Consider the following 24337-nt stretch of genomic DNA (forward strand, 5'->3'; position numbering starts at 1 on the left):
GGAATTTAAAATACAACAGTAGTAAAAAAAATTCTTATATATGCAGTATTAGAACTTTTGAGTGCTCATTACACCATTAAAAACATGCAAATAGATTTTGGTGTAAGAGTTAAAGATTAGCAAAGAAACAAGCCCCAAAATCAAGTATTTCAGCTCTGTTCTGAGTGCACAGTATTACTCATGTCTATTCAGATGTAAGTCACGATGAGATGAATGGGACTTACTTCCCAATATATGTAGGATTAGAAAACTTAAAATTTTCAGTTTATTCCCTTTCTTTTTGGTATTTCAAGGATTATATTACATATAATCTATAGGTATTTCACCCTTTGGAAATGTTCAACCAATAACATATTTCCAGATTAAACATTTTAAGAAACAAGGTCTTATTTTCTGCTTTTTTCTGATAGTCATTGTATTGCATGGATTTCCTCTCTTTTTATGTAAAAGAATTGGAATCAAGTTGTCATTAAGTGAGGGCAATCAAATATGTTAAAATATTTAAGAATATAAACTGAAAGTTATGGGTTGTTTTGATCTAAACAGCTCATTAACGAAGCTGAAGTGTAAATGGATAAATTAATGCAATTCCATTAGCAACTCTGCTGCTTGCTTGCAGCAATTTCTTCTAATCTGCAGCATATTCTGGTTTAGAGTTAAAGTAAAAAGAGAGAGGTAGGAGAAAGGAGGAGTGTCAGCTGCATGCTCATTACACCGTTCATTTGGATGACACTTGCACTCTGTTCCACTCTCATCTCATCTAATCTCTGACTGTTCACTCTCCCTTTCTCCTGGTCTCCTGAAATTCACAGCTGAGCTGTCTCCCTCACATATGGCTTGCATATAATTATGCATATTCACATTTTACACTGCATTAAAATGATGAGCTTCTGGCTTCAGGCCAGCTTATTTAAATAAGACCCAGTGAACTTGGAAAAGGAAGGAAGGAAGGAAGGAAGGAAGGAAGGAAGGAAGGAAGGAAGGAAGGAAGGAAGGAAGGGAGAAGAGATAGGTAGGTAAGCCATATGGCAAGGAGCAGGTAGTTCTGTCTCTTTAGGAAAGAAAGAAAGAAAGAAAGAAAGAAAGAAAGAAAGAAAGAAAGAAAGAAAGAAAGAAAGAAAGAAAGAAAGAAAGAAAGAAAGAGACTACATGCTATATTAATCAAGAAGATCTGTAACAATAATATTTAATAACTCACTAGTTATCTCTGATAGTTCTTAAGATATTCTTCAGTTTTCTTACTATTGTGTGAACTATTTTCATGTTTTATATTTGAGTATTTATTTTCTGTTGGCATGGGCATTATAAAATATCTGTCCCTTTTTGTTTCCCCCTTTTTTACATAACTTTCCAAAATGTAATTCCCCGGCTACAGAGGCAAAAAGGGTTATTCTGAATTGGATATCAAGGGTACCAATGTTTAGCAAATTATTCAGCTTCTGAGTCACTTAAACATATTTTGGTTTTCCAGACACTCTTCTTCTGGAGTTAGTAGCAAAAATTAAAGGTTTACTAATGTAATTATATTATATTATTTAATTCCAATCTAAACATTAGGAAAGTCAAGCTGAAATTCTCTGCAGTAATAACGGAATTCTATTAAATCCTTACAAATTAGTATCTCTAAAATTCTTCGCCAACACTCCTATCTTCTAAATCCTGGTAGCAGTAGGGTTACAAGATTTAAACAAGAAGAATGTTAAAAATAAAAACAGCAGGGTCCCGTGGCACCTTAAAAGCTAACGATGTTTATTGCAGCATATGCTTTCATGGCCTAGAGCATTGCCAGAAGACAAGTACAACTATTTCAATTTATAAATGTGATTTACTGTTTTTTTCATATAACCTCTTTGGGCCAAATTACTTATGACAGGCAGTTCCATAATTCTTCCTGAGAAAGCAGACTGGAACACTGAAATTTGGAATAAGGAGCTCATAGGAAATGGTCTTTCAAACCTAAGCAGCTAGAATCTCTAGGTTGGTCTTGGTCTAAGTCTCTTGATAAGAGTAAATAGCAAGGGTAGTTTTAGCTAATAGGCACACTATGTAAGTGGACTGCAAAGTAAAAATTAAGAAAAGGAATTGATAGCTAGTAGGATAACTTACGGGTTATAGGTCACTTACACAAGCACATTCTAGAAACAAATGCTAAATAAATATTTATATCAGGTTTGGCTACTTTCTTAAGGGCACAATGATTTTTTAAAAATCAGAAATATTTTTAACACTGGATTCGTTGTAAACTAAGGTACTAGACAATCATATGCTTATTTCTTTCCACAATTCCTTAATATCTTCTCCTTAAATAATACTCAAATCTCCAATTTAATCTTGTCATAATAGTTTAATACTTTTCCATGCACTCACATGCCTATTCAAAATTATTGTTGTGCACTGATTAGGAAAGTAGCCTGAGAATATAATTTTGGGAATCCAAATTTCAAGAAGAAAAACATTGATCTAGTTTGCTTAAGAAGCAAATTATTATGCACTCCCCATGAGCATGCCTTAAAACACAAACTGTAGGAAACATAACGTCTGATATTAAAAAAATCCCATAATAGATGGGCAGACTATATTGCACCAATTCTGTAACTGTGGCGTATATCAAAGCTCAATTCAAAATTTTATTTTTTTGTAATTAAAAGACTTAAAATTATTTGGGTCCACGTTATATTAAGAATCATCTATACTTTTCTGTATCTGGGCATTGTTAAAATGATCACAGAAGGAACTGTTGTTAAGATCTGTAAGATAACAACCAACAATGAAATTATCTTGTTTACGGTATCTGTTTTTTATTTCATATTATGCTTTAAGACTGCAGTTCAAATCCTCTTATCTAGAAGTAAGCATCACTGAACTTTGGAGGACTTAATTTTCAGGAGATAGAAGGACTATCCTGGAAAGCTTTGGATTTGGTTTATTTTTAACTGGTTCTTGATTTTTTAAAATCAAACTTTGGGGGGGCTTCTGATATTTATGCTGGATATTTTTTATAGTTAAACTACTTGATAAATCTTGAGAAGCATCTAAAATTGCATTATTTGAGATTCTTTCCCATACATTCTCCTATCCCGATCCCATCCAAGCTCCTCCCACCCCCACCCCCACAAAACCCTATGCACATTAGAGCTGTTAAAAACATTTGGAAGAGGAACTTTATAAAGCATGCTCATATGAGCTAATCATAATGCTCTGGTGTGTTAATGCAGCTGTATCTTCCAAAATGTTCTGCATAGTTGCAGATGCTTGCACAAGCTCAACCATTTTGATTCACAGGCAGACACAGCTGAAGTGCGGTCTATGTATACATGGGGAAAGAGTTCAAAAGCATCTACACTAAATTTTCTAAAGTATGTAGTTGCTTCTTTAAAGAAAGATGCATAGATTGAGGCAACACATTTTAAAAAGCACCCCTTTTGAATACTTCTTTTTAACCTTGCTACAGAGGAAAGTTGTGCTTGTCTGGCAGAGAATAGCTTAAAAAATAATAAACCAATATTTATGCTTATTAAAAACAACAACAGAAGGGCCAAGCACATATTGTTTAGCAACTGTAATTTGATTATTTTCAGACCCAAACATGTTTGAAAATATGAATACAGATTGAACAAAAGATACAATAAAGTTTTAACTACCATAAATAAATGTCTGAATTGTAATTTATAAATATGGTTACATAGCACATCTTTACTTGTGGCCCCTTTTAATCTAGATTTTAATCAGTATTTGAATGGATCTTCATCTTGGAATGGGGTGGAATGGAATGGTATAAGGCGGGGGTTGGCAACATGTAGCTCGAGAACCGCATGTGGTTCTTTGGGCCCTCTCCTGTGGCTCCCTGTCAGATGATCCCACCACTGGCTGGCCCCGCCTCTCACCCTCCCCTCACAGTCACTCACCTGCCCTGAGAAGGGAAGGGTAACAGTGGCGGATGGAGACTCGCTCCATATTCCAGAGCGGGAGCAAAGTGCCCCTCTACTTGCCTCTTCTTCCAGCCCTTCTTGATGCTGCATGCACCAGGAACAGGCACAAATTTTCTCTTTTCCGAGACACTGGGCAGGTGGCTGCAGTCAATGTCCTCATCCTAATGGGCTTCAGGAGGAGGAGGGGATAGCAAGAGCAGCAGCATTATTGTCTCAGAGGGGAGAGAAAGATGCGTGTCTCCCCATATTCCTCTCGCCACCACCATGGCCAGCTCGCTGCTCTTGCAACGCCTTATGCAGCACACTTAAATTTAGCACACTTCACAACGTGGGAGACAGCGTCCTCTCCTCCATTGTGAACACATTCAATACCCCTTAAATTAAACAGCGTCATTTTCGGGAGCTAGGAAACATCATGTCATGTTACCTGCCCATCATGTTGCCTGCCTTTCCCTGAAATTTGGGTGGCTTCCATTCTGATGGCATTTTGAAGGCCTTAAAGACCTGGCTTTAATCCCAGTTCCTGGGCTAGGATGACTGATGGAATTGCTGAGTACATGATATTTATTATATATGTTGATCAGGCCAATTTTTTTATTGTTTTATGTAGATTGATATTTATATATTGCCTTGCATTGTAAGCCATCCAGAATCAGTCTTGATTTGGGTGGCACCTAACAAACCTAGTATCATTAATCTATAATGATACTAAAGGTAGCTAACTATAATTAATGATAAAGTATTAAATATCCAAATAAAACATATATGGAAATATGGCTAGAATCCTTCAGAGTCTTCTTGAAATTACCTAATTGTTAATTATCCAGTTGCTATATTCATGGAATCTTGGTTGTGCTGACTTTGTATGATTATTCTATGTTTGTGCATGTGTATGTGCAGATATATGTGTGAAACAGACAACTGGGAAACTCAGTATAAATTGTGATGTGCCTAATTATCTACCAATAATCCTTCTGCCTCATAAAGTTATTGCATTTTTCTGGCAAGCCTCCAGGGATGACAGGGTCCTTAGCCTGATTTTATGGATTAACCTTCAGATCTCATTATAAAAATGAGCTATAAGAATTAACATAATTGAAAACTAATAAATAGTGCCCCTGTCTTTCATTCTATCAGTAATGCTTTCAAACACCAACATTATGGTAATGGATAAGATAAATTATTTTCTGGATTACTGTCTTCTAGGCTTTTTATCCTCCGTATATTTGAGGGGAAGGGGGAGGGAAGGAAAGGGGGAGAGAGGGAGAGAAACAGAGAGATGTGTGTCTGCTGTATGTGGAGTTCCTATTTTGTTGGAATGATATAGTTTTTATTTAAATTTTTTACACATAATCTCTGATAAGACTAAGAAATCACCAGAGTCAAACATTGGCAGACATCCAAGGCTTGTCAGGAGCACAGCTTACTATAAAATACTAAAAATAAAGAGATAAAATAATTCAAATCATTCCTCTGATGAAAAACAAACACAGTATTGTTACTGTCTTCTATATTTTAGGACCTTGTTTACTTTATTTCTGATCAATTATTGAACAAACTTTATACTAAAAATGTCTAAATTTTAAAACTGCCAATTTTTAGATTACCATTCTTCTTTCTGAATGTCAATTTTTGCATATTATTACAGAGTGCTGAAACGTATGAAAATAAAACAAAAATATAGGAAATAATAATCTAACAGAATATAATGCAAAATGTATTTGAAGGAATGTATGAAGGAGTCCATCCCCTTGTGGTTCTTCTTAGCTGCTGTGTTTATTTTAGTACGTGGTGGGAGGTATTTATATATTTTAATATTTGTAGATACCCAGACCATTTATTGAGCTGGACAACCATGTGTCTTGATTAAATGAATGAATGAATAAATAAAGAAATGAATGAATAGGTTCTATCAGGCTGAACTGATGCATTAGGCAGAAAATAGTAATATAATCAGTCATTTTGTCAATAATTTCTCATGTTTTTATTCCTTATTTTATTGTTTATTTTAAAAGTCATATGCATTTTTGAGGGTCAATGAAATAGCACTAGCACCAGCACTTAGACTTACATATCGCTTCATAGTGCTTTAGAGAGCCCTCTCTAAGCAGTTTTAAAGAGCCATCCTATTGCCCACAACAATTTGGATCCTCATTTTATTGAACTTGGAAGGATGGAAGCCTGAGTCAACCTTAAGCCTGGTGGGATTTGAATTGCCAAATTGCAGACAGCTGATAGTCAGCAGAAGTGGCCTGCACAACAGCACTCTAACCACTGCGCCGCCAAGGCTCCTATCATTCTCTCTTGTTCACTGTCAAGTCATATTGCTTTTAACAATCCATCACCTAACATTAATAGGACTGAATAAAACAAATTGAAATCTTGCATAGTGAGAAGGGGGAAAATAACCAATTAGAATAGATAGAATTCTTTATTGGCCAAGTGTGATTGGACACACAAGGAACTTGTCTTCGTGCAAATACTCTCAGTATACATAAAAGAAAAGATACATTCGTCAAGAGTCACGAATCATAAGGTACAACACTTAATGATAGTCATAGGGTACAATAAGGAATCAAATCATACTAGGAAACAGTCAATATAAATCGTAAGGATACAAGCAACAAAGTTACAGTCCTACAATCACAAGTGGGAGGGGATGGGTGATAAGGAGTGATGAGAAGATTAACAGTAACAGTAGTGTACATTTTGTAAATAGTTGAACAGTGTTGAGGGAATTATTTGTTTAGCAGAGTGATGGCTTTCAGGAAAAACTGTTCTTGTGTCTAGTTGTTCTGGTGTGCAGTGCTCTATAGTGTTGTTTTGAAGGAAGGAGTTGAAACAGTTTATGTCCAGGATGTGAGGAGTCTGTAAATATTTTCACAGCCCTCTTTTTGACTCATGCAGTATACAGGTCCTTGATTGATTATTGATTATGACAGTCAGTGGAACAAGAAAAGTATATGGCTTTTTCTTAACATCAGGTGCATAACAGGGTAGGAGGGAATACAGTGAATAGGAGCTCAGCAATTGAATGTATCACTATCACTGATCAAACTGAATTTACCTTCAGTTGGGCTTACCTCTTTCCATGAACTTGACCATATTATCGTGTTCAAAATTAATTTATTAGGACTTAAGTATGCTTTCATGGAGGCTTCTATCTTTTCTGGGTTTGGCAACTAATTTTTCCTCATGTGTATTAATGCACACAAGTGCAGATTGTAGTATGGATCACAATTAAGGAATTTACATCATCTTTTGCCTTTATTTTAAAGTACCATTAATATTTTCAACGAGTAAATAAACTGGAGATGAGAAAAAATAAGGCAAAGGCCAATTTGCCAGTTAAAATCCACTCCTTTTGTTATAGTTCTAGATTGCAGCTCCCACGTAGCAATGAAAACTACAAGTACAGTTCCTTGGGGGTGCGAATGTGCAAAGATACATACACTTTGTTGTCCACTCAGAAGATTGTCAGCTTTCTGTTACTTTTCAGAGATGGCAACAGAACTGTATTCCTGTGAATTGTTTGGAAGCTGCCCTAATGATGTTTTAGCTTCCATGACAATAACAACTACTTTATCCTCTATCTGAACAGAGCAGCACTGGTGAAGACAGACAACTGGTAAAGTCACACACTGTATTCTAGCCATAATACTCTGGTTTTGCTTCCTACTTAGCATAATATATGTGGCCAATCATTGTGACCACTAGTCATGGTTTGGCTTAGCATTATGTATGCATCAGTAAAGAGAAACAATGACTTATTGTGAAAGGTGAATTCAGCCACTATTTGCTTCCACTGTTTAGTTTATATGCAGAGATATTACCTGTTTAGGACAGACTATATTTGCCATTTCAATTTATGCATTCTTGCCCGTTCCTCCAGGAGTATGCAAGCAAAATATGATTCTAGGAAATGGTTTTTATAGTCACTCACTGCAAACCTTAGCACTGGTCTTCCTTGACAAATTATTTGACAAATAATTTCTTTCTCCTCTCATAATGCACACACTCTCTCTTGACAAAGAGGTTTCATCGTCACAGCCCAAAGTAAGTTATTAGATATAATTTATATAAAAATATGATTGATATAAAAATGACTGCAAAAGACTGTATCCTACCCCAGGATTATTGTTGATCAGTTATGATTCTATGGTGAGTAAAAGTAGTTGAACTGCAACCCAACAGGACAGACACAGACTTCAGAGGATAATTAGGACTGCAGAAAAAACAATTACTACCAACCTCCCTTCCATCAAGGACCTATATACTGCATGAGTCAAAAAGAGGGCTGTGAAAATATTTACAGACCCCTCATATCCTGGACATAAACTGTTTCAACTCCTTCTCTCAAAACAATGCTGTAGAGCACTGCACACCAGAACTACTAGACACAAGAACAGTTTTTCCCCAAACGCCATCACTCTGCTAAACAAATAATTCCCTCAACACTGTCCAACTACAAAGTCTGCACTACTATATTAACCTTCTCGTCACTCCTTATCACCCATCCTCTCCCACTTGTAACTGTATGACTGTAACTTTGTCACTTGTATCCTTACGATCTATATTGACTGTTTCCTAGTATGATTTGATTGCTTATTGTACCTATGATTATCATTAAGTGTTGTACCTTATGATTCTTGATTCTTGATGAATGTATCTTTTCTTTTATGTATACTGAGAGCATTTGCACCAAGACAAATTCTTTGTGTGTCCAATCACACTTGGCCAATAAAGAATTCTATTCTATTCTATTGAAAGTCTAAGGAAATATGATATGAATTATCATTTGTAATATTGTCATCTGTTGCAGTATTCAGCAATCAAGCAAAATTTCATCATAACAATGAAACTACTAAGTGCTGCTTCTCACTGCAGTAGAGAGCAACATTTTTTAAAAAAACCTTCATCTGATTTTAAAGGTCCAGATGTCTGTTTTTTTCACTGATTTTCAGCACTGAGAGGTCCTTGGCGAGCTTGGTTGTTTTCTTGCAGATATTTCATTACCCAAACTAGGCAACATCATCAGTGCACCATCATTGTCTTCAAGAAAACAATAAAGCTCAGAGAACACCAAAGGCCCTTCATTTCAATCCCGAGCTACAGATATTCTCCTTTATTACTTCCAGCAGTGTTCTCCTTCTTTCTGTGGTTAAGGGCTGAGAAAGTAATGAGGTTTATCATAACATTACTACTAAATGATAGGTTTGTACATAAAATCCCTTGCAATCTCTTTTCTGAGGCAATCATCAATAATACGAATACTAAGATATCTAAGGTGGGCTTTAAAACAAAATAAGTAGCGATAGCAAAAATGATTCACCTGGTATATGTTTTAAAGGAAGAGAAAAATAATTTTTAAAAAGCTCTGCACTTCAGCTTTGGACCAGATGTAATTAATTTCTAAGTTATAAACACATTATTTTTGTGTGGATGAGGCAGCCCATTGGTTCCAGTAAAACTTATTGCAGATAAAATGTTTAGTGTCACAGATTGTCATAGACTTACATAGTTGATCAACTTAAATTGCAGTTGCTACTTTAAATGAGGCTACAACTGTAGTGTCACATTTGCCGAAAACGCATAGGGCAGGGAGTAAAGCTCAATCTGCTCTTGCGTGCTCAAGATTTAGAGATGATGACTGTTCTTTCAAACATTAGTGAATTTTTGGGAATGAACTTTATTTATGTATTCAGTTGGTCTATATGTTAAGTGTTGGGCTGCTTTTCGTAACAATGGCTTCACTGATTTTATTATTCTTACTGTTTGTTAAATGGACATTTCCAATCATAAGGAAAAAAAAATATCAGGGAGAATTTTGTTAAACTGGGAAATGGCATAAGATCATCTTTGTAGATGTCATTATAATTTGGATTAATTTAGCCTTGTAGAAACCATAATAGTTTTTGGCACATGAAATACCATTTTTGTGTTGTTTCTTTTGTTTCTTCTGGCAGTTTTGGTTGTGGAATATTACAGAAAAATGAATACTAATCTTTTTAATTTGGTGGGAAGAATATAGTGTAATATTTAATGCACATTTTATATTTATACATTCTGCTTTATTTTGAAATGCAGCTATATTACAAAGGCATACAAAATGTAATACCTTCTGTGAAGAGCAACATACTCAAAAATGGTAACTCTAAATTTATTTATGACATAAACCAATATTCTTATCTCTAACAGAAAACAAAGATCTAGAATCAGCTAACCATGTTCTTACCATATGGAAGTTTTTTCTGTATAGCATTTATTAACCTCCTTTAGAAGGACAACAAAAAGTGGTAATTCACATAAAATAATGCATGGCTTTCAGCTATAAGCATGTAAATAAAAGATTCAAATTGTGTCTCAGTTTCTTTACTTCTATTCCCTTAAAATCCCATAATAATTTCAACTACAGCAATTTGGCCAATTCAACAAAATGCAGAAATTTCCACAATTCCTATGCTGTCTTCTTTATCAGCCTAGATAATTTTTACTGACAAACTGGACAACCCTTGACTTTTTGCATCATCCTTTCAAAAATATTTCCTTACTTAAACAGACAAATAGAATGAGCACAGGCGGAAAGAAAAAAGCCATGGGAACAAAAGCAATTTCCAGCTTCTTGCTGGCTTCCCCAGTGACATGCTTGTGGGAAACTGGCAGGGAGTTCAGAAATCACACTTCTTTGTCCTTGGCTGATCCACAGGATTGTCTGCCATTTTACCAAGAGAAAGAAAGATATAGGGAACTATGGGTTGCAAAGAAAACTACACCCCTGGTGTTTCCCCAAGGTTCCCCATTTTCCTTTGTGCCACACAACCTACAGGTTTCTAGGAAATATAATCAGAAAGCGTGGTGGCATTGAAGTGGCCACAACTTCCCCGAATTTCATTCCCCTCAGAGTCATAGATCCCAACATTAGCCCACTACAGTTACCTTGATTTAATAATTGTTGTCCTATACTTTCCAATTTTGCCCAACTGAAGGCTACAAACAAGCAGATGTGAGAGTTTTAGTACATAGATAATAAGCATGAAAGTTAGACAATATTTTTAATCATGAATGACATGCATGAAATATAGGCAATAGCAGGAATGAAGCATAGATAACTGTGACACTCACTCATATTCTTAATTACCTCACAGAACAAATATTACAACATGTTCTATATGGGATTGCCCTTGAAAGCCACTTGGAAAATCAATTGGTTCAAAATGCAGCAGTGTGGGCAATTATGAGCTAATGAGGTTAATGAGGGCTTAACTGACCAGGTTTTTAATTTACTATGCTAATATTTTTTTCAATTTATGCATGTCTTCAACCATTCATAATCATGTGTGGCCTTTATCCTAGTTTTGTAACCTAAAGGCACAAAAGTTTACATAATGGAACATTCATTAACTCCTAATTTCCCTGATACAATTGGGAAAATAATAGTAATATCTATGTTAGTGAGTATAAGGAGCTAAATAATCAAGTGCATGAATGAACTTAACAGGAGGAAGACCAGTTTATGAGCAACTGTGCTTTTCATGATGAATTGGATTGGTAAATATACATCTTAAGATCACAGATGAGGGATCACAGATGAGATAATATATGTAATGTACATGTACTGTATATGTTTGATCTAATATGAAGCATATAGCAAAATAAATCCAATCTTAGAATAACCATTACTGAACTTGGCATCAGTTTAAAAAACTGCTTTCAGAAATTATGCCTGTCCTATAGTCCATACCCACACAGCCTTTAAAACAAAACAAAGTAAAGCACCTCTCCTAATATCCATCTGCCAATGAGAGTTTGATTGTAGAAGAATCTCACTAAATCTCACTCTGGGTTGCATGAACAAAAAAAAATGAAACTAATGACATCATCTTTCACCACCAATCTAGGGAACACTGCTGAAAAATGATAGGTTTTGGGGGAAACCTTCTGTTCTGGAGTAGAGAGGGAGAGTTTGGCAATTCTAATTCAGCTGTTTTCAGTCCCAGAGTTTACTTTATATTTAATGATTATGCCAAGTATCAATTGCTCTATTCAGATAATTAAGACAAATATAGATTTAGATGTCATTTTGAATCTCTCTTGAAGTGTATTGTTTTCTAGAGAAATATTCCCTTTTTATCAAATTGTGAAATAGCCCCGTAAATGCCAATGTTTTTCAAAAGTTTGGAACTCTAGTTGTTTCTGGGGGAATATTTTATGAACTTCCCTTCCAATAAGCACATAATAAAATTTTGTCACAAGCAGTTGAGCAGACCACATCCTGTTCCACAGCCTAATTAGCATAGAGTGGCAATACTATTGTCATTAATTTTTGTACAGCAAATGGAAAACATGCAATATATTTTTATACAGTTCATCAAATGGATATAAAAAGTAGTATGTGTATAATTAAGCAGCTGGATGATCAATGGCAGTGACAAAAATTACGTTCTTAAAATTCTAAGATATGTATTCAGACGTTGGCTTCAGTTCAAATTTTCAGGAGAAATGAACAAGTGGATCATCTCAGTTCCAACCACATTACCTTGTAAACTTAAATGTATTAATTTTAGTGACATCTACCTTCTAGTAAATTTTCATTCATGGACAATAATATCTTTTTAGGGTATACTAAAATGCCCAGTGAAAAATCACTTTGCCAGTCCGTCTACAGTACTGCCTTGTTTTAACTTTGATTTTCTGCTCTTGCAAAACAGAAGCCATTCCACTCATCAGGTCATGAAGGAAAAAGGTCCACTATAATACCTCAAGTACAAGATACTGAAGGGTTACCCAATAAAGAAAAGATTATATTTCAGTTGTCCTAGGACTAGGTTTTGACAAAGGGTTAACGTGAGGGTTCAAACATCTGTAAAACCACCTTCCATTCACAGCAATGGTGGATGGTTTGGATGATGATGTTAAGAAGGGAGATAGGAACATCTTTGCTTAACCTAATCTGCACATTGTAACTCAGGATACTGCCAAACAGACTCAATATTTTAAAGGAAGAACAGAGCAATTTTATGCTGACTACTTTGGGATAGGTAGAAAGCCCTTTAATTTGATAGTAGGTTAGGTTCTATGTAGAGTGTAGAATCTTAAGGCTATTCAGATATCTAAAAACATTATAAGGAATAAAAAAAACGAGTATCCCTGAATAGGATGAAAATCCCAGCCTACAGTTTAGATTAATATTGTAATTAATGACCTCCCAATAATCTTCTTTTTCTTTTTCTTTAAATTTGGAAAGTAGTGTGGAAGGCACAGCGTAAGAGCAGCTCAGGTGAATTCAAACTCTTCCACATAAGAATATAAAATATTCTTATTTTATAAGGATATAAATATGTAAGCCTACAAATATTTTCCTTTTACGTTGCACATGCATTTATCTATTCACATAGTAACATTTCCTCATCTTCCTCCCTGCAGTTTCTTGATGCTTTCTCCAAATCTCCTTTAAAGAGTCTCCATCCCTTCAGCGCAGATATTTTGGGAGAGTGAAAGACTACAAGAGAAAGAGGAAACATCCCTGGTGTCCTGATGAAAACTATTCCATCAATAAAGGTACTACTTAGTGACCACTGTGTTTCTTTCAGGTTAGATTACACAGTTATTTGTCTTTCAGTGGCCCTAATAAAAGTTTCATTTTACAATCCAATACTATATGGTAATCGTCCCCAGCTTGGTCTTCAGCTCCATAATCTCCCAGTCAACACAGCTATTGGTGAAGGCTGCCATATGGAATATTTTGTTATACACTAAACTGGCTATTTACACTTTTTGTTGTTTTTTCAAATGTTATTATTAAGACCTTCAGCAGATTTAAAATAATCTTCATTGATTCTTGGGAGTGGTTACAGAAGGGAAGCCAGGCTTACTACAGCTCCCCACCCCAATTTCTTAAATGTATACCAATGTGCTAAAATACAATAAAAACATTTTTTTTCTTGTGTCTGATTGCTATCTCTACTAATAGTTAACTGACTTGTTCAGTTGCTTTGTAATACAGTTATTCAGTACTTCTCCTCTCCATGCATTTTTTTCAATTTGGGCATCGTTTTCTTTATAAAAATAAATTATTCAGCGCTATAAAGTGAAAAGGCAACTTACATTGAAAATGTTATTTGTATTGTAATATTGTAAATATTTAATGTTTCTAATAAAAATGGCCTTGCCTTTTATTTTTACAGAATCTATCTTTCTTCATTTAACTTAATTGCTTCAATTTATATTGTATAATGAGCAATAATGACTTTATGGAGTTTCCTTTTTCAATAAAATGACTCTGGCTGAAGTATCATTACAGTTACCAAAGATAAGCCTGCTTAAGTGCCTCTGGGTTCACTGGGAAAAAATTAACATGCCTAATTCACCAGATTATTCTTATGGGATGTGCAAAAACTTCACATAGAGTCACTCTGAAACTAAGCAGCCATAGAAATATCATTAATAAATAAATAGACTTCATTATTAATATTGTTTTAAAAACTGGACTATAATATAATATTTTTTTTCATAAATGTATTTTATATATTATTTTATATATTATTTTGCTACCTTAAACATCGTATCTATCTAGATTTTCTCAGCAATCAAACATAAAGAACAAAATAAGATTAGAATTTTATTCTGTATGTTTGAATATTTACTATTATTTTATATAATGTTCCCTTAGTTGATAGTCATTTAAATAGTGTGCATTTATAGATATGAAATATTTGGCTGCCAGAGCAACCCTATAAATATTTAATCTTAAGTAAGTCTCAGTGGATACATTCAAATATCAAAAAGCCTTTTTAAAAAATCATTGTCAGAACTGTAAGGCGGGCCAACTAGTTCAGAAAAGACACTAGTGACTTTGCATAGGCAGTATAATTTTACCATACAACTTAATCATATGTATGTCCACAGGGAGCTACTCTGGTGTAGTGGTTAAGGGCCCAGGCAAGAAACCAGGTGATTAAACCCATCTTAAGCCCAAAGCCAGCTGAATGACCTTGGCCCAGTCATTTTCAGCTCTAGGAAGACAGCAGTAGCAAAACCACTTCTGAAATCTTGCCAAGAAAACTGCAGAGACTCATTTGAGCAGCTGCCAGCAGTCAAGACTGACTCAAAGGCACAAAATTAAAATAAAACAACACACAGACACACACCTATCCATAATAATAAAAAAGATATAAAAGCGTTACTACTCACAATGGTTTAAATGACATAGTTTGGAAAATAAAAATTGAATATACTTATCCACAAGGGGAAAACTTTAGGGTATGGGAGTTTGAGTGAGCCCCTTTGGCTGATACGGTTCTAAACTTAAACTAGAAGTATAAAGTTTTTCACCTTATGTGTATGTTTGTGTTTATTTTTGATGTTTTTATAGCGTGTTTCTGTTTTAATCTTTGTTCAGCACCTAGCATCACTCTATTGTGAGATGGGCAGCTAGATAAACTGTACAAAATATATTGATTAAAATTGTGCAATATTAGTTCCTAGGGAATTTCATTCCTATTTATGCTTCTGGCAAGGTATTTTATTGCTAAACTGTATGTTGCCTAAAGCAGTTCCCTTTCTTTTTGTCTGTGTTAATTTGGCCTTTGCTTATCTAAGGGTTATCTATGGCTTATCCAAGCTTACCTTGATTTATTCATTGGTAGATAATCATTTGATACTTAAACAACTGTTAAAGAAAATTTAGGATAGCTCACTATGTTGTCTAAATATGCTCACTGAATCAATTAGTTACATATAACTGAAGCCTAAAATTAAGGTATATATTACAGTCAGACCTTCAAGTTCAAGCTCAAAAGCAAGTTGCCACCATATTGTAACTTTAATATAACAATAAAAATATCAAATACATAAATCAAGAACAATCCTGTCAGTCATACTTAATCTTAAATTGATTTAAATATTATTTTAATATATTAATATCTATTAAGTATGCATTACATTTAATACTATTTTTTCTGAGCCTGCTGGGAATGCATGCCATTAAGGATGAGCCTCAGGACAGCAAAAGTTGCTCATCCATGACCTCGACCATCACTGAGGAGGAAATGCCCTTTGATGCTACTGACATAATGTTTTGAGAGTTGACTATGGAGAAGTTTGGAGATATACTGGAATTCAACCATTTGATGCATTATCTTATCTGTTTTGCAAAAAAAAAAATTGTCTGCTAAAACAAACTCTATTCTATAATAAGAACTGATCTTTAGGAACAAATATTGTCAATTAGCTCAACTTGGATGTTCTTCAAGAACTAAAATCATGATCATTGGTTCACTTTTCTTGAACAATTTGCACAACCCTATGTTTCAGGTAAAACTAATTTTTAAAAAACCCTATGAAATGGCACAGTCATGAAAATGATGTGATGACAATTGAATGTTAAACAACTGAATCAATAGTCAATTGTTGTTGTACACAGTAGGGCCTGTGATTTACTGTAGAAATGTACCCACTTTCTTAGGAGAGAAATAACTCTTCTCCAGAAATTTAAAATTATAAATGTTTGTTAAAACAACATATTCTTCTGCTACCTTGGGAAGAGAACTATCTTCTGAAGACTCCCAAAATATTTCTACCAATATTTTTCAATTGAAAATATTCAAAATTGTGTATATTGTACAGAAAACTGATAGTAAAATTAAACAGTAGCTGCACAAAAAGTAAATACTAAGGCAACTATAAAAGTAGTGTAAGCAATTTTGTTTTTGGTGCATACAAGTGAAACCATGCAGAAAACAACAAACATTAAAATCAACTACTTCTTTTTGAAGGCCATTCACAAATGAGCTCATCTGCTTATCTCATATTTTATTATAATTAGCCCTGAAAACATAAAATAACTGATGTGTGAGTTACAAACAATAATTTATTATTTGGCTTATTTAACTGTATAAGTTAGTGAAGTATGAACACAACTAGGCCTACATGGATACAGCTGTACTGTTTATGATTGCCCTAGCAGGCGGGGAAATGTCAAGACAATAAAAAGAAATCTTGCCAATCAAGTCTACACACAGTGAATTGATGCATTCTCTGGGCAATTATTGGCTCACATATTTTGCTTAAATCCACCCACAGATATTCAACTTTCCACTGAATTCAGGGCTGCCATGTAAATAGTATGCCAATATAGAAAAATAAAAATCAGTCCACAGTCCCCTGTGTTTCTGCAGACTGCTCATTTATATGATATTATTATTGTTGTTATTATTGTTAATAATAATAATAATAATAATAATAATAATAATAATAATAATAATAATGCCACTTATTCACCCATGGCGACTCAAACAAAATCTGGAAATTTTTTTTTTTTTAAAAATCACTCCCCAACGACAGCAGATCATACGAGCCATTTGATGGGCTCCATTCCACTCTGGGTTCCCCAAGCCCGCTGGCAGAACCAGGTCTTCAGTGCCTTCTGAAAGAGTATTAGAGAGGGGGGCATTCTAATCTCTGGGGGAATGATGTTCCAGAGAGAGGGAGCCACCATGGAAAAGACCCTTCTTCTGGGTTTCATCAGGTGTATCTCCCTCAGGGATGGGACCTGCAGCATTCCCTGCCTCCCCACTCTGATGGGTTGGGTAGATGTGACCGGCAAGAGACGGTCCCTCAGATAACCTGGTCCCAAGTCATGAAGGGCTCTAAAGGTGACAACCCGCACACCTTGAATTGCACCCAGAAGCAAATCAGCCACCAATGCAGCTCCCACAGGAGAGGTGAAACATGTGCACACCAGGGTCTGCACAAAGCCATGTGGGCAGCTGCATTTTGCACCAATGGGAGTTTCTGGATGTTCTTCAAGGGCAGTCCCATGTAGAGTGCATTGCAATAATCAAGACAGGAAGTGACTAGGGCATGAGTGACTGTGACTAGGAACTGTTGGTCCAGGAAAGGATATTCTTTAATAATTGCTGCAGATATTTTCTTTTTATCAGATGGAATCCTTATCCTAAAATACACATTAAATCAGCTATACTAATTATAAGTAAATTGTACTGAACGTGTCATAGTGATTTGTTAGAAGATAAGGTGACCCTAGAAATAAAGCCTTATCCTGGCTATTCCAGCAGGAGTATCTTCTGAGCATGCAGTACATGCATGCCAAGGTGACTTCTGGAGGACCTCAAGGCAGACTTGCGATACTTCAGATACTTCATGGCTTCAGCAAGAGATCCAAAATATGCTGCACTTCCCTTGAAAAATGGTCTAATAAAATTAGATTCTTCACCTACTTCAGCTTGCAGGGAACAAAAGGAAAGAACAGTAGTGTATTGAAAAAGATAAAAATTATACCTATTCCATAATGTTTGGCCTTGGCTGACTGTGAAATCCACATCATTATCTTCTCCAGGGCCAAGCAATATTGTAATTTAGGTAGCTGATGATGAAGACATTTGCTTAGAATAAGACCAACTGGATTTGTCCTTCAGAAAGGACTATTGTATGTAGAAAAGTAATTCCTTTGAGTAAGACAAAACAATCTCAACAAAAGCAAAACAGGTAGAACATCGATGTTGTATTATTTTGAGAAACAGAGGGAGAAAACGTCCTTATCTGATAGGGCTAGGAAATTCATATTGCTCCTGTATGAAATAGTTTCATTTGAAAGCACAATCTAGATTTCCTTATATAGTATAAAATAGCTCAGAAAGCCCTAATAATTATTCTTTCCGGGTGTTTCAGATCAAACAGATTTTGGATAGCTATCAAAATGCAGCCTCCTGGAAGCTTTTATTGTAATTAAATTCATTACGTTAAGATATTAATAGAAAATGTAATTTGTCGTGTTTCAGAAAACTAAATTAAAACAAAGAGCTTTTTAAACTGATAGGTAGGTGGCCTGACCCAGCAATTCTACTTTTACAGAAATTCTTTATGTGTTAAATAAATACATTGGAATCTGTGTAGATTGCTAAAAAAAGAGCATTAAAAATATCAAAGAACAATAAGAACTTGACTACTTGGGCTTAAATTCTTTGCGCTTGTATTATTCTGAATAACTTAATGATGAAAAGTGACAGACAATAACTTCCTGGTAAATTATCATGACAACTGTTTCTTCTGAGCATGGAAAAATGAAGTGTATTTTCAGACATGCATTAGGAAAGTAGGTAAAATGTGATTTGCTGTATTGAAGCAAAGAAATATGTTACTGTACCTTTTAAACTGACTATATTGACATGGGATCTGCTATAATATATACTGCTTAAGAGTCAAATATAATAAAACTATCATATCTTAGTTTACAGTCCTTTTATTTGTTCTTTGCTCAGCTGGCAAAACATCGATTTTGGCTGCATTTATATCTACATAGTTTGTGCAGCTTTGTTTTAAAATACTTGGTTCACACAGAGTGTAAATTACAGCTATTATAGGGGGCTTAGAAAGGCATCTTAGGTTGTTTTGTAAAATTTTGTAAAGTAAAAATTTTAAATATTTTCCCATTGGACTTCAAAGCCTTGAATCCAGGCATCCCTGGTTCACCCCATCAAGCTGATATTATAATTAGACAGTTATCTCAACTACTGCAGTAACCAACCATCTATCTGAAGAACAATGATTCTTTGCTTGGAGCTGCTTCTGTTGACAGAGGTGTCTCATATCACACAGTTTTTCATCTACATTTTTCCAGTTCTACTGGGGTTCCTAACCTTTTCCTCAGGTTTTCCTAATAAATAGGACCACACATAGAAATGTGAAACTGAAAACATCACTGCTAACTTCTTTTTTTGTTAAAATCTGCTAAGGCCAAATTCTTAAATCACCTCACTTTTACAAAATTATGGACCACAATTGCTTTCTAAATAAATTATTGATGAATGAACACTGTTGTTTTTTCAAAGAAAGGAGACCCATTAATACTTATTAATAAAGCTGTTTTTTGTGTTTCCTCAAACATTCTGGTAGTGATTATTAAAGCTCTTTAGTCAAACATTCATCTGTATTGAAACAATAATCCCTTATATTTTAATTGAATAGCCATTGTTCTCACATTATTTCTGCAATGATTTTTTAGAATTTGCCCTCTCTCGTTGTTAATTTCAGTGAAAGAAGAATAAATCATTTAAACTATAGCAAAGTCAGAGTTTAAGCCCTGTTCTTATTACTGTTGGATTTCAACACACTCTGAAAACTCTACATATTTCGGGCCTCCATAACATAACCAGATTCAGTCATACAGTGAGACATCAAGACCTGAGAACTTTCAGATGTTTTGCATCTTTTCCAATAGTATTGCAATCTAGCCAACATTACCAAATGTTTTTAAAGCCAGTTACCTTAATAGTTCAAATCTTTTAACACTATATTCTTCAGAGCTCTCCTGTTGAGCAATATCTCAAAAGTCTGTAATGTTTTTTAAAACAAGAAGTATTTAACTTTCAGACAATTACTTTTTCCATCTCATAAGCATGTATCGTACATTACTGTTGTAGCTACATTTCCATCTACATGAGCACACATATTTTTATATGTATTATATTCTTTTGTTCTTTTTTGGGTAATCCATTTTCCTTTCCTTTTTATCAATAAACAAACTGGCAATTTCACCCACTTATACCACATTCTTGGACATTTCCACATTGCCTAACTGCTCAAAAGCTTTTTGAAGCTAATTTTCAAATTGTTTTCACTTCCTTCTGCTACAAAAGACTGAGAAAATGTAGAACAAAACAAAATATTCTTTTATGGCCGCATCCAGAGCTACTACCGTACTGCTCTTAAGAGGAAAATCCTTTCACCCTCCCTGCAAACAAAAGAGGAAAATAATAAATTGCTAGTACTCCCACCTTGCCCATTTTTAATTTATGCTATACGCATCTGTTTAATCTTATGCAGAAAAGAAATCTGAGTAATTGCTGCATTGCAAAACCACCAACACATCTTCCCTTTAAAAATGTGTGAAATAATAACATGCAACTGAAGCCAAGTTCTCACCAACGGGATACCAAACTGTCCACAAGCCCTAAAATGACGAAACACTGCAAGAAAAAAAAAACCCTTTTCTCCTGTTTCTGATCAACAGATACAGAACTAGAAAGAAAAAATGTTTTACTCTTATCCACAGCTGCCATTGGAAGACCGTGCAGCATTTCTAGACTATAAAGACTACATATATGAAGATGTTCCTTTTCTCCCACTTAACAAAAATACTGTTTTACTGGTTAAAAGAAATGGAAGGGAAAAAACTGTATCTTTGCAAATACAGTTCACATGCAGTACTTGTTGAAATGCTGGTGAAAACTATTTCCAACAAAAGTAGCCTGCACTATTGCATTCTAACCACTGCAGTGTTCAAAGTTACAACAGCACCCAAAAAAGTGACCTATGACTAGTTTTCACACTTACAACATTCCCAAGGTCACATGATCAAAATTCAGGCGCTTGGCAACTGGCAAGTACTTATGACAACTGCACTGTCTCAAGGTCATGTGATCACCATTTGTAACCTTCCCAGCTGGCTTATGACAAGCAAATCAATGGGGGAGATCAAACTCACTTAACCTCAGTGATTTACTTAACATCTGTGGCCAAAAAAAAGTTTGTAAAATGAGGCACAACTTACTTAACAACCACCTTGCTTAGCAATGGAAATGTGGGGTTCAATTGTGGTCATAAGTTGAAGACAGACAGACAGACAGACAGACAGATCGATAGAAAATAACTGTAAAAGTCTGACTCACAGACGAACACAATACAGAAGCCTGATGATGGCAGAAGCCTGCCAAAACGTTGCTACAACTTTAAAAGCAGAACTATAATGACGTAGGAAAATACCCGAACAAAGCTGAATACGATAGATAGATAGATAGATAGATAGATAGATAGATAGATAGATAGATAGATAGATAGGCAAGCAGATAGACAGACAGAAAGACAGATTTATTTATCCTCAAAATAATCATCCCATTGTAAAGGAAGTCTAACATTTTCTAAAGTTGTTACTATGGTCAGACTATATTTGTATGACGGAGCAGCCTTATTCTAGCTGAATTATGGGTACTAACTTACTGCTGATCCAGCAGCAAATGATCCAATAAGCAGATGGCTGTCCCAATGGCATTAAAGCAGCCTTTTTTGGACAGCATAATGCTGCAAGATAGAGTGATTTAAAAAACACTGGAGCTCCTGTGAAGTGATGAATGGAGGCTAAGCTTTCCTGCTGCCGTTTCACAAAGAATCCATGGGTTTGTGTAAATGTTCTAGGTTTCCATCTCAACAAACGCTTCTACATTTGGACAGCACAGTCATGTCATTAGGATGAGCAACCACAATCAATGCAAGTTATTTTGAGATTATTTGGAACGTGATCCTGACCTGAACATCACAATGAAACATCATTTGTTCTCTGTCAACAAGATGAAAACGCAAGCTGTTAAACTGTTCAGTGTAAAAGATTTTGTTACCTGTCTAGAGCATAGCAGAGAGAATAAATTATGAATCTAATACATTTGGACATTTATTGGCATTTGAAAGCACATAGCTTTGTTACCTCTTGCAATGCTGTGCAGAAGGGAAGTGGGGAAAAGCATGTTGAACAAGGCAGCACATAACTTAGGTTATTTAATTTTTTAAAAAATATTTTAGTCACATTACTGTTTTGTGCTGGGTTTCTGTAGCAACTGCTTCCTAAGGGCTAATGGCTATTGTATTAAATGCAGCTTGTAAACAGCATATCATGTAAAGTATCTTCTAGAGACAGCAGAGGGAATCCATACAGTGGGGAATGGAAAGCATTCTTGCTAAGGCTTCAATCAACAAAATGTTTACTACTTTTTTTTTTTTTTGCCTTCCAATAAAATGGAATTTGCATTAGATTTATAAGGGTTGTGATCGATATTATTTTATTTTTCATATTCGTTTCAACCAGGGGTGGGATTCAAATTTTTGTAACAACTGATTCTGAGGGCGTGGCTAGGTGGGCATGGCCATGTGACTGGGTGGGCAAGGGGAAAAAAAGATCATGGGGGGGCACACAGCACACCCCTGCACTCCGTTTACTCATCCATTTTTCAGAATGGTCTGCATGAAATATGTAAAAAAGGATAAGTTTCATATATAGTACGGTATTCAATATGTCATCCTATTAACATCCTTCCAGAGTGTTAAATACTTTGCATTTTTTTTACATAAGCTATTTCACTCTTTGCAACTTTTAGGCTAAGTATTGTCTGCACTACTTGCACTGGTTGTTCAACTAATATTTATGAAACTAATATGTCAGAGTGCACAACACTGGCACATTCCCCTCAAATTGTTATCAAAGAACTGAATTAGCAAGGTAGCTACTATATATCGCCTGATGGGAACTGAAAAACAATACCTTCTTTTGCGCATGCTCTTGTTATCCTAATGAAATAAAATGTATGGCACCCTAGATTTCTCCCTGGAGATCAAAAACTATTATATGTTGGATGTCCCCGTTACTTTAACGTGAGACATAACTATTGTTAACAGATTAAACAAAACTACTCTTAAATGTTTCCTGCTTTAGTGTATGTCCAAGCCTGCAGGGAAAGAGAAGAAACTATTGCTCTTATGGTATAAAAGTTTTTTTAAAGACTCTGGAATATTGCAAAAGACTGTTTCCTTTAGACACAAAAGCAATTCAGAAATCCTTATGTTGGCATGGATTTTTTTTAAAGTGCCTTTGGCTTACATTTCAGGTTGCAAGTGATTTTTTTAAGTAATTGGAAAGATTAATTTTAAAATTATTAGTAACATCACTCAAAATAACCTCTCTTAATAGCAATAATAATAGTAAAATGATCAAAAGCCTAATAGTAATAATATAATAATTGTAATAGATGAGTGAACAAGATTCAAGATGATTTTATAATGATGTCATAAATACTTTATAATTAAATATATTTTAAAATCATATTTGAGTAGCATCTTTGGTTCACTTCTGAGTTGCCAAAAGACCAGAATACTCAAAGAAAGCATCTAATCCCATCCATCAGCCAGTAAGTGTGTGCATGCTTGTGTATGTGTGTAGCTATTATTACCATCTAATACAATCTTAATGATCTTTTGACAGAAAACCGCAATGTAAGTGAGATATCTTTCTCATAGTCTTAATAAGGTACTGTTTAAAAGCTCTGCTGAAGAATCCACTCTCTTGATTTAGGAAATCTATGTAAAAATTGACAAGACTCAACTTTTAATTACTGATAAAGGTGACTGAGGAGGAAGTAACCTCATACCCTTAAATGAAACGGGATTTTAAAAAAGAGCTATACAGAGATGCAATGAAGATGATCCGATAGCAGAATCACACTGACTGCAAAGTGATCTGGAACTTGGCCAAAGCCAGAAAGAAATAAAAAGAGCATTTTAAACTACAATTTATTTTAGCTTCTGCATTTATGGGTGTTATTTGTCACAGTAGCAGGTAACAAATT

The 24337-nt window shown here is 34.9% G+C and overlaps 1 protein-coding gene across 4 annotated transcripts in view; it reads right to left on the bottom strand.

Annotated features, from left to right (window-relative positions):
- Window positions 1–24337, bottom strand: part of SOBP (sine oculis binding protein homolog) — a 176540-nt gene that overhangs the window by 64467 nt on the left and 87736 nt on the right. The gene's annotated exons all lie outside the window — the stretch shown is intronic.

The sequence above is a fragment of the Pseudonaja textilis genome, chromosome 1 (assembly GCF_049901715.1).
Source record: "Pseudonaja textilis isolate UNSWEBS1 chromosome 1, rPseTex1.2, whole genome shotgun sequence".
Lineage (NCBI taxonomy): Eukaryota > Metazoa > Chordata > Lepidosauria > Squamata > Elapidae > Pseudonaja > Pseudonaja textilis.